Genomic DNA, 11,270 nt, shown 5'->3' with positions numbered 1-11,270 from the left:
GTTACCCTACTGCAAATAGCTGTATATAAACTCTTTGTTTCCCTTCATCTACTATAAACGCCTCGAGTTCATCAATTCGGCCACCATATCCGAGAACTTCAACACCGGCGCCCTGCGAGCCTCCTGCCACATCAACTGGAGCCCGGGCGGGTGGGTTCCGGATCGCTACTGGACTTCGGGGAAACGAACGTCAACAATATTTACTGTTTGTAATGTTAATACTGTTTTGTGTACTCAGGAAAAGGTGCCGTTCATGAAGACTTTTCGGTAAAAAATGAATCAGCTCTCCGGTTTTATAGAGAGCTCACATAAAGTATTTCCAAGCTACGTATCCCCCAAAAAACAAAGAACACTTAATAATGGTTATTTTTTACACGTAAATGGATTACTGGCAATGTACAACATTCTCGGTTATGGGTTTTCCATTGTTTTCACATTACACAAACCATCTCAACAAGGCTCTTCACTCTTCACAATTATAATCTCTGCAGATGATGCCACTGTATGTGCGATTGCAGAATCTCTTGCGGGAATTGAAACCAGAATAGTGGGCTTTATGAAAAACTTGCCTTGTTGATTTTTTTAAAAACCGTTAAACGAACGATGTCGATAAAATAAGTACCTCATGTTTACTCAAGGTACAATACCACCAACAATTTATGTACACTTACTATCGGTACGTTGTTAATACAGCAAGTCTCGTATTCAAAATACCTGACAGTTATTTTATATTTTCATTTACATTTGAGAGAAGAGATATTATTTATATAAAGGTGAGATATGTAAGCTTTCTGTCACCTACATATCAGTTATTGTTGTGAATCTTGGAGGCAAACATATGGAACCTAACTACAGCCTTTACATCTTATGCAAAAACGAGCATTGACCGCACTGACTACTCATTCTGGTCTTTCCAGGAGTGCCGTTTTTCATAATGATCATGTACTGTCGCTGAGGTTCAAGCGCAAACACGAATTTTTGCTCTTGATGTAATATACTATAAACCGCCACACTCCACTTCAATTAAGTATTTTCCCATTAACCTCTCGTAAAACAATGCTAGCCGGAAATTTTAAATATAACCTTCCCAAGTGTGACAATGTATGGTGAACGCCTGATGATGTAGGGTGGCGTCAAAATATGGAACGAACTACTGATCGAGCTGTAAACAGAGAGAAAATTTAGGATGACCACTAAACAGCATAACAGGTCTATTGGAATTTTATCTTATACCCCTCCTGTGGAAATTTTCTTTTTTATTGTCACATTTGTTGTTCTTGAATCTCTTGTGTGCATCTTGTGAACATATACAGGTGCCGTTAGAAGTAATGGGAGAACCGGAGCTGTTTTCAAAAGCATTCGAATGCCGTGTAGGCGCACAGGTGGTGAACTAAAGGAGCGGAACACGCATGCGTGCCTGCCGACGCCAAATAGGCGATCTATACTTCGCAAATCACATTTTTAACACGGCTTCGAGTGTTGTTCGCGGCATACTGGTCTCGGCGACGGCACTGATTGCAGACCCACTTAAAATTATTACAAATAAAAATTTGTCAATTCAAAACCCTGCAATTCCGACGCTTCTCCAGCAGCTCGCGTGCGCTTGAATGTGCGTGAGAAACGTTGCCAGATAGCTCCTATGCTATCAGCGCCATCGCTAAAGACCAGTATGCCGCGAACAATGCTCGAAGCTGCGGTAGAAGAGGTGGGGTGAGAATTATGGAGAGGCTACAACCACCGGTAGGTGCAGCTACACGGCGTTCCTATGCGGTTCGGCCAGAACTCCCGTGCTGGAATTACTTCTGACGGAATCTGTGCAATTACAGCTGTATGATATCTAGTGTGGTATACAGCTCAATTTTTAATCAACCCTCCACGCTCTGCGGCTGAATTGATTGTTTTTGCATGTAATTTTTATATTTACAGGCCACTAGCCTTTGCAGCTGCCGGTGAAAAAAGTGTTTTGTATACAAAAAGTGTTTTGTTTTACAAAATGAATTACCCCATTCAAAAAAAGCTTATTGCAGACAAATTGAGAATGTTATATTGACTGATTCGCTTCAAAGAAGTTCCACCTATAATAAAAAAGGATTTTACAAACAGTTTACAAAAAGTTGCAGACGTAATTTCAGGTGATAGCCGCCCGTGGCTTTTATATTCTAACATCAAAAATGACCGGAACCCTGGCCAGCTTCATTATTGTAGGAAAAAATCCGCTGGTTGTTCTGAAAGAGTAATAATACGACAGAGGACTAGTGAAGTTAGGTGAGACCAAAATAATTAGTTTATGAAGGAATTATTTTAATCCGTGGAGTAAGTATTTTTAAGCACGTGGGACCAGTACGTGGTGAACCTGTTGGGTCAACAAACAGAAAACCGACGGTTTTATTAAACAGCCAAGATGTGCCCGTTTTTTTGTTGTTCAACACTCATAAATTAAGATATTAAAAAAAACGGATAATTGCGAGACCGATTTTCATGATGTACCAATATTACAATCTCTGGTGTAATAATTACGTTTCTAGTGCTTCGAGCTTTCAACTTCACATTCTCATGGCGTACTGTTAACATTGCCGCCTCGTCGCCCCGTTTCGCTTTGCACAGTTGTTAAGGGGAAAGGATGACATTTTTGTGTTTCACAGAACTAGCGAGATGCAAATAATAGTTTTGAGGTACACAGAATTGAAGCGACTCTAGAAGCGCGAATAACGAACTTAAAATAGCCCTCATTGCCACGTAAACAGCAGTTGCAGGAGGGTTGCAGGAGGTCTCTGAAAACGGGCAAAGCAGCAAACGCCACGAGAAGAACGTATACCGCATCGGAAGGCGGTAAATATTACGGCCGCGAGTGGATGGTTGACTACGTACGGCGACACTTTCTCTGCTCCTGTTGAACAACACGTTTTACGTCCTAGTAAAGCGAATTGCAGGAAAAGCAACTTTACTCACTGGGTCCACAAACGATGATAGTGATATGCAAAGGCGCATCAAGTGCTTTTAAGCACGCTACTTATGATCAGAATCGACTATGGGCACCCTTGCATTATGGAGCCGACGGCTGTCGGATCGCGCTATTCCGACAGCGTAGAATTAGTTCGGATTTCTTACTTAAACTTCTAACATAAATAGCACATGATAATAATAAGCACACAAGAAACACGTGTATTCTAACGCTTGCGCAGAAAACGGAGAAGCGTCTCGCCAGGTAATAGGCTTTGCCAATGCGAAAATAATCGAAAAAGAGAAGAATTGAACCTCATGATTTGACCTTGAACCCGTGAGAATTGAGATCAAGGAGCACACACTTAAACCACCATGACAGCATTTCCCCAACATGTAGGCACGTTGCCTACGTCACATCTTGAGGCCAACACAGCCGGATCACTTCCTCTCCATGTTTTAATTGTGAACAAGGCACCTGTACGCGAACCGAAATGTCTTTTCTGGATTTTAAAAACTTTTTTTGTCGGTGCAGTTTTTATTGTTGTCATGGCAACGCGTTCAACCCCGCACGGGACACCTTGAGTATTCATGGTGACGGTACTGGCGATACCGCGGACCCCGAGCCCCCAAACATAAGCTGGATCCAACCGTGGCGATGTGTTTATAGGTGGAGGGTTAGAAACCACGAACGGTGGCCGTCGGAGCCCAGGTCAAGCTCCGGCGGATGGGCTCTCTGTCTGTTCATCAGGCAGGGAGCTCCGGGACCTCTCAAGCTATTAGGGTAAGGTTTGAGACGAAAGTACCCCCGTCCCCTACTTTTTTCCAATGCCACATGGATAAATCAAAACCCCCCCGCAAACCTGATCGGTCCCTGAAAAGGGGCCGCACCGATGTTACGTACCCACCCCTTCCAACTCTCACTCTCCCGAAACCTGATAACTATCCCCGATTCTTGATTATCGAATCCCTTGAAAAAGACAAGCCAGTTGCCTCAATGTCCGTTTTTCTGACTACAAAATTCATAGAAGGAATAATCGGTAAACACTACAAAGCCAAAAAGCAAAGAACTGGAGAGTTGCTGGTAGAAGTCACCACCCAGCAACAGGCCACAAGCCTCCTGAGCCAGACCCGTATTGCCGATCTTGGCATCAAGGTCACGCCCCACCGCAGCCTCAACAGCTCGCAGGGCGTGATCTCAGAGTCAGATCTGGCAAACGAGATGGAAGCCGATCTGCTATAAGGCCTGAGAAATCAGGGTGTGACGGCAGTCAGGCGGATATCCATAGGACGAGATAATAAGGAAATACCTACCAGGCACATAATTCTCACTTTCGACCGTGCAACTCTTCCAGACCATATCAATGCAGGATTCATCCGGTGCTCTGTCCGAGCGTACATCCCGAATCCGCGGCGCTGTTACAAGTGCCAGCGGTTCGGGCATGGTACCAACTCGTGTCGGGGCCAACTAACCTGCGCCAAGTGCGCGCAACAAGGTCATCACTCTGATAATTGTCCCTCTAACCAATTGCTTTGTGTGAATTGCAAAGGACCTCACGGCGCGCATTCGCGAGCCTGCGAGACATTCAAAATTGAAAAGAAAATCATCAACGTCAAAGTCACGGAAAACATCACCTTCCCGGAGGCGCGAAAGAGGTTCGCCTCTTTCCCCCTGGGGAGGTACGCCGACGCAGCTCGCCGGGGGGCGGAGCGGCGTCTAGTTTCGGCGGGGACCCAGTACCGCGAGTCGGACTTGGTCCCGCTCCCGCCCCCCCCCCCAGGGTTGCCGCAGGCAGCCCAACCAGCCTCTGCACCGCTAGCTCACCCAGCAGCGGCTGTGGTGGCAACAACGTCTGTTGGGGATGCCGCTGCATCCACTGCTTCCTCTCCACCGGCCCAAAGCACATGCAAGGGCACGGAGATGGAGACGGAGGCAGTCGCAGCGACCCCCTCCTCCGCCTCACTGCCGGTGCCATCTGTGGTGCTCCCCACGCCTTCGGCACTGGCAGCGCAGGCAAAGAACACCCGAAAGGGTACAATGTCAAGGGGGCCCAATCCGCTGGGCACCCCCTTGCCTTCAGATGACGACATGGACGTCGAGCCCTTCCGGCTTCCATCGCAGCGGAAGGAACGGGCTGCGACGTCCAGGTCAGTAGAGAAGGCCAGAAAACCCCTTCCAAGAGTACAAGCCCCGAAAGACCCTACATAAATAATCACACTCCAGTAGCTCTGAACACATAATAATGGGAAGAGAAAATATTGTTCAATGGAACTGCAGAGGCCTTCTGAATAATCTTGACGACGTGTATGATATTCTGCATGCCAATCAGCCAAGTGTAATGTGTGTTCAGGAAACACACCTGAATTCCAAGAACACAAATTTCTTGAATAGTTATTTGATATACAGAAAGGACAGGGATGGCTGCACGCACTCTTCTGGGGGTGTGGCCATAATTGCCCGGAAATCTTTAGCATGCCACCCTGTCACTCTGAACACTGTCGTTGAGGCTGTGGCAATTCGAACAATAATATTTAATAGATTGATAACGGTATGCTCCATATACATTCCTCCTGATGTTTCACTTTTAAGCTCTGACTTCGAGGCGCTGGTTGACCAGCTGCCCGAACCATACATCCTGACAGGCTACCTTAATGCTCACAACACTCTTTGGGGCTCTTCTCGCACGGATGCCCGAGGTCGCCTTATAGAGAAATTCCTTACATCTCCAGGAGCATGCCTTTTCAACAATAAATAGCCTACATACCATAACATAGGACACAACACATACTCATGTCTTGAATTGGCGATTGGCTCCGCAGTTCTCTTTCCTCTTCTCGAGTGGGGTGTGGGCACTGACCCATATGGCAGTGACCACTTCCCCACCTCACTCACATACATAGGCAAAGGCCCATGCCGTCCATCTTCCCATAATAGGTTCAATGAAGCACGAGCTAACTGGAATACATTTACAGAGACATCCAAACTACAACACACATCCATAGGACACCTACACGTCGAAGAAGCTACCCAACTCCTCACGGCGCACATCCTCGACGCCGCCGAAAAGTCCATTCCCCACGCCTCTGGTGCCCCGCGCAACCAGCGGAGGCCGTGGTGGAATGAGGACTGTAGGCGGGCGCGAGAGGCCCAGAACAAGGCGTGGGGTATCCTTCGTCGGTACCCCACGTCGGGAAACCTCCTCTTGTTCAAGCGGGCCAAGGCGTTAGGAAAACGTGTGCGCCGTGAGGCAAAACGAGAGAGTTGGCGCTCATTCGTAACATCCATAAACTCTTACACTGACTCTCGCAAAGTCTGGACACGAATACGCAAACTAAAAGGACAACAGACACACAGCCTGCCCCTGGTCAGTAGAACAGGGGACAAACTGGAAGACCAGGCTAACACACTCGCACAACACTTCCAACACGTGTCCAGTTCAGCACACTACACTAGCACTTTCATGAAACACAAATAGTTGGCCGTAAAGAAGTCTTTACGTGATAATGATAAGTCAACCTCCTCTTATAACTCGGAGTTTTCACTTCATGAGCTGAGGACCGCTCTGAGCACTTGTAAACCCTCAGCTCCAGGCCCAGACAACATCACATATACAATGATACAGCACTTACACTCAAACACTCTTCTAACACTCCTCCACCTATATAACAAGATTTGGCTTTCGGGGCACATTCCTCGCTCTTGGAGGGAGGCCATAGTAGTGGCTTTCCTAAATGAAGGGAAGGACTCTTCCTCTCCTTCTAGTTACCGGCCCATTGCTTTGACAAGCTGCCTGTGCAAGCTCCTCGAGAAGATGATAAACCGTAGGCTCGTGTACTTCCTTGAGTACAACGGTCTTCTCGAGAGCTGCCAGGCAGGCTTCCGGGCAGGGCGATCCACAAATGATCAATTAGTTGCACTGGAATCTTACATTAAGGATGCCTTTATACACAGACAGTACTGCATGACCGTATTTTTTGATATCGAGAAAGCTTATGATACGGCATGGCGTTATGGCATTCTTGCAGACCTAAAATCCTATGGTGTGACAGGTAACATGCTTAATACTCTTTCAAGTTACCTGTCCGAACGAACATTTCGTGTCGGGGTCGGTTCGGCACTTTCAAACGTTCACGTGCAGGACAATGGCGTGCCTCAAGGTGGCGTATTGAGCTGCACCTTGTTTATAGTTAAGATGAACTCTCTCCGAAAGGCACTGCCGCCAACCATATCCTGCTTGATGTATGTAGATGACGTTCAAATATCTTTCAAATCATGTAACATATCCAGTTGTGAACGTCAGGTCCAGCTTGGGGTAAATAAACTTTCTCGCTGGGCAGATGAAAATGGGTTTAAACTTAATCCTTCTAAAAGCACCTGCGTTGTATTCTCGAAAAGGCGGGGCATCCTGCCCGATCCCGACTTAAAACTCTTTGGTGACTCGATTCCAGTAAAAAGAGAGCACAAGTTTTTGGGTGTGGTGTTTGACGATTGACTAGAAACTCTCATTCACAGCCCACATAAAACGACTCGAACAAAAATGCCTAAAAACAATGAATATTCTAAAAGTGCTGTCTCACCAATCGTACGGTGCAGACAAACAACTCCTGCTTCGACTTTATGCCGCGTTGGTGGGGTCACGGTTGGACTACGGAAGCGTTGTGTATGGGTCAGCCACAAAAACAGCACTTAAAATGCTCGACCCAGTGCTTCACTTGGGGCTTCGCCTGTCTTGTGGGGCATTCCGTACCAGTCCTGTCCACAGTCTTTATGCAGAGTGCGACAAATGGTGCTTAGCGTACCAGCGAACTTATGTTGACCTTCTATATGCCTCCAAAATCTCATCAATGAATAACCATCCCTTTAAACCGGTTTTTAATGATACGTCCACAACTAAACTCTTTTTAAACCGCCCATCAATTTCCGTTCCACTCTCGCAGAGAGTGAGGGACGAGGTGAGTATTCATGAGGTCTCCCTCTTAGACACATTCAAATCATCTCACACTGATCTTGTAGCACCATGGCATCTTCGTCCTGTAGAATGTGACTTGTCTTTCCTACAATACAATAAGAACAGGACACCAAGAAGTGGGATTTTGCAGCATTATATGCATCTGCAGAATAAATACAGGGCTGCATAGTTTTTCAGCGATGCATCTAAAACGTCCACTGCGGTGTCTTGTGCTGCGCATGGGCCCAATTTTGAAGCATGTACAACAATGAATGTTAATACAAGTATTTTTACGGCAGAGGCATATGGCATATTTCTAGTTGTAAATCACATAGTTGAACATCATATTCCTACATCCGTCATTTATACAGATTCGTTGAGCGTCGTCCGTGCATTATCATCCGGAAAGTCATGAAAAAACCACGTCATTAATCTTGTCTTCAGAACGATTATGGTAGCTTATTCTTCAAACCTTGGGGTGACTGTGGGTTGGGTGCCAGGCCACCCTGGCATTGGCGGTAATGAAGTGGCGGATGAAATGGCCGCCAATGCTGCACTCCGAAACACAGTCGACATGTCAACACTACCTTACACAGACCTCAAGCCACACATTAGACAACAACTCCATAAAACTTGGCAAGCAGACTGGAGCGAACAGACAGACAACAAACTACATGTAATAAAACCACACCTGGGACAATGCACTACTGACTCGCACAACAGGCACATTTAAGTTACCTTAGCTAGGTTACGGATAGGCCATACGCATGTAACGCACTCGCACCTGCTCACGGGATCTCCAAGACCCCTGTGTAGCAGGTGTGGGGAGGGCCTATCCGTAGTCCACATACTCATACAATGCAAGGCACTTGACACAACACGACACAAACACTTCAGAGAACTCTACAGACAACATATTCCCCTACACCCATCTCTGTTTCTAGGTGACGATGCTATGGTTTCTGTGAAACGCGTTTTTAAGTATTTGTCAGATGTTAAGTTTTTAAACCTCATTTCCTATCATGCGTAATCACATCTGGCCCTATACATCAGCCATCATCATCATCTTTATTGATCTTACTATGTCCAGTTTACACATTTTATACCTACCTTTTGTGGTAATCACTTGTTTTCATTAAATAACTTCTCTGGCGCTCTTTGCCCTCGTCGGCCTTGCGCCATTAAACACCAACCATCATCATCATCAGCAACGCGTTCAAGGCGGAGCCCGCACTTTGAACGAGCAGCGCTTTTGTGCGGTTTGGTCCACACACTATATTCATATTTATACACATAACCATTAGGAAGATCCGGCTTGACATACATCAACTAGCGTGTGGTTTTCCATCGCTATTAAACAGCGTTGGAAATGCAGAGGGCATGTTAATGACGTCGCTACTCTGGCGAAGACTCCGGGAAGCCGGGGGAAATTTGGATGCGTCTGTTTTTTTCGCTCTTCCTAAAGTGCACCGCGTCGTCTTGCTTTGCTGCGCTTTCGAGAAACGCGGCTCCACAATCTGCGCGGAAAAAAACAGCCGGGTCGCACGGCGGCTGCGACGCGGGGGCTTCAAGGGATCCGACAGCAATTACCATCGGCTGCTCGCCATGTATTTTGGGGTAAAGTCTTTTGTCCCAGCAATATCCTCCCGCAAGACTTAGAAAAGTTTGTTCAATGTAACGGAGACTACGCTCGCTGAGAAATCCCGTATAATTTCCCCTTCTAGACTCGACTGCGGACAACCCGATTAGGCTGCCTTCATCCGCGCGTATCCGCCATGCAGGGTGGAACCATTTATGTGTTGACGCCGGCATTTTGGGTAACTGGCTCCCGCGGCAGGAGTCATTCTATTAAAACCAGGTTTTAATTATCGCTGCAACGCGGTTTCCTGGTGAAGTTCGAATCATCTTTCCTGTATCGCGTTGCTCGGTCTTCTGGAAAACGAAACGAACACCACGTTGAGCAGGTTGATCTAAAAGCTGCGGCACTGGACCGTTGAAACGCCTTCTCCACCCTGTATGGCGGAGCTGATGTGAAGCAGCCTCAACTCTACGAAAGCTGCGTTCTCTCTCCCGGAGAGGAGTCCGTCTCGCGCGTTCTCCTAGGCAGCCTTCGATATATCACATGCCGGTGAGTTTTATTCTGATCTGTGCAACATGGGAGGGTCTATTTCGGATCCGGTTGACCAAAAGAAGCAGGCGTAGATACCTGCTCGCAAGTGGTGCTCGGGCTAGTAGGTAATATTGAAGAAAAAAAAACCTATCTTGTCGACTGCCCCACTTGGAAGAGGAGTATAGAGTTCGTCACTCAAACTCAGAGCACACACAGAACACAAGAGAAAAACAGCAAAGATGCGTAGAGCTTCTGACATAGAAGAGGTTGGTACACAGTGCCCGGGACAGCGGACTGTCCCACGAAATCCTAGCAATAAGCCGCGCAGTTGACCAGCGACACCCAATAAGACAGCCATGGTCGCAATGACATCATTTCGTGCCATGCCAGGGGTGCATATTAAGGAAAATTGAAGAGAATGTGGTTGGGTTTAACGCGTCTTTCACAGCTATTTGAGCGCTCACCGCTTCACCTCACGTGTAATATTTGTCACAGGTATTCCTTGCTGGCTAGTCTAAACATCGCTCAGGTGTATTTGCACTGCTAAAATAGTGTTTCAGGGCCACTTAAAAGGGACGCATCTCAAGTACAAAGAAACACTCCCTTTCTTGCCTGTAGTGTGATATATGGGAACGGACCATTGTAAATAAAATTGACGGGAACTTTAACAATGATGTGTCGCAAAACGTTGCACAATAAGGAAGCGTAAACAGAGAAATCTTAAATATTCGGCCTTGGGCTTCTCGAAAATAAAGTGGCTGTGGGGCAAACTGGTACATCTTCGTACAAACACTCTTGATTATCCTCGAGGACCGGGAAAGGTGTGTGTGCGAAGGTTTGCCGGTGTCCAGGCTGTCTACGTGCAGAATCGCTTGTCACTCGTGGACAATGGAAGATGACAGAGTTCAAGTACGCAGAACGAGAGAAAACAGTGGAGTCGTGTTTGTGTTTAAAGATCGCTTCTATTTCAGTCAGTGAAGCGTGAGGTAGGGGTTACAGGTGGTATTGAAATATAACCATAGCGAAACAAATAACAAGACAGGACAATTCCTCTGAGTCCTGTGGCTGCATTGACTGTAGCACACCGAGCGGCTGGGAAGAGAACTAACTGCTATCTTTGGGATTCAGTTTGGCAGGCACCGATTTTAGCGGGATGTTTTAATGACTTGAAGTGGCGCCTCGCAGAGAAGGGCATCTGAACGGTATTACCATGGTTTTATACCTTCAATAGAGCGCTGATTTGAATATATCATTGTCAAGATGGTGATTGC

The sequence above is a fragment of the Haemaphysalis longicornis genome, unplaced genomic scaffold (assembly GCF_048455015.1).
Source record: "Haemaphysalis longicornis isolate Haplotype H1 unplaced genomic scaffold, Haemaphysalis longicornis Haplotype H1 scaffold_13, whole genome shotgun sequence".
Taxonomy (NCBI): Eukaryota; Metazoa; Arthropoda; class Arachnida; order Ixodida; family Ixodidae; genus Haemaphysalis; species Haemaphysalis longicornis.
The sequence above is the reverse complement of the archived record's forward strand: the minus strand, read 5'-3'. Positions refer to the sequence as shown.